The following is a 292-nucleotide window of genomic DNA, read 5'->3' as shown; positions in this document are numbered from 1 at the left end:
GGGCGGGACCCCTGTGACGTCAGCGGGACCGCCAACGAGACACCCGCAGCTGCACCGGCACCCGCACCTACACCTGCACCTGCACCTGCACCGGCACCTACATCTGCACCCACACCTACACCTGCACTTACACCTACACCGGCACCTACACCTGCACCTGCACCTACACCTACACCCACACCTACACCCACACCTACACCCACACCTACACCCACACCTACACCCACACCTGCACCTACACCCGCACCTACACCCGCACCTGCACCTACACCCGCACCTACACCTGCACCTT

The sequence above is a fragment of the Aptenodytes forsteri genome, unplaced genomic scaffold, assembly GCF_000699145.1.
Source record: "Aptenodytes forsteri isolate BGI_AS27 unplaced genomic scaffold, ASM69914v1 Scaffold535, whole genome shotgun sequence".
NCBI lineage: Eukaryota > Metazoa > Chordata > Aves > Sphenisciformes > Spheniscidae > Aptenodytes > Aptenodytes forsteri.
The sequence above is the reverse complement of the archived record's forward strand: the minus strand, read 5'-3'. Positions refer to the sequence as shown.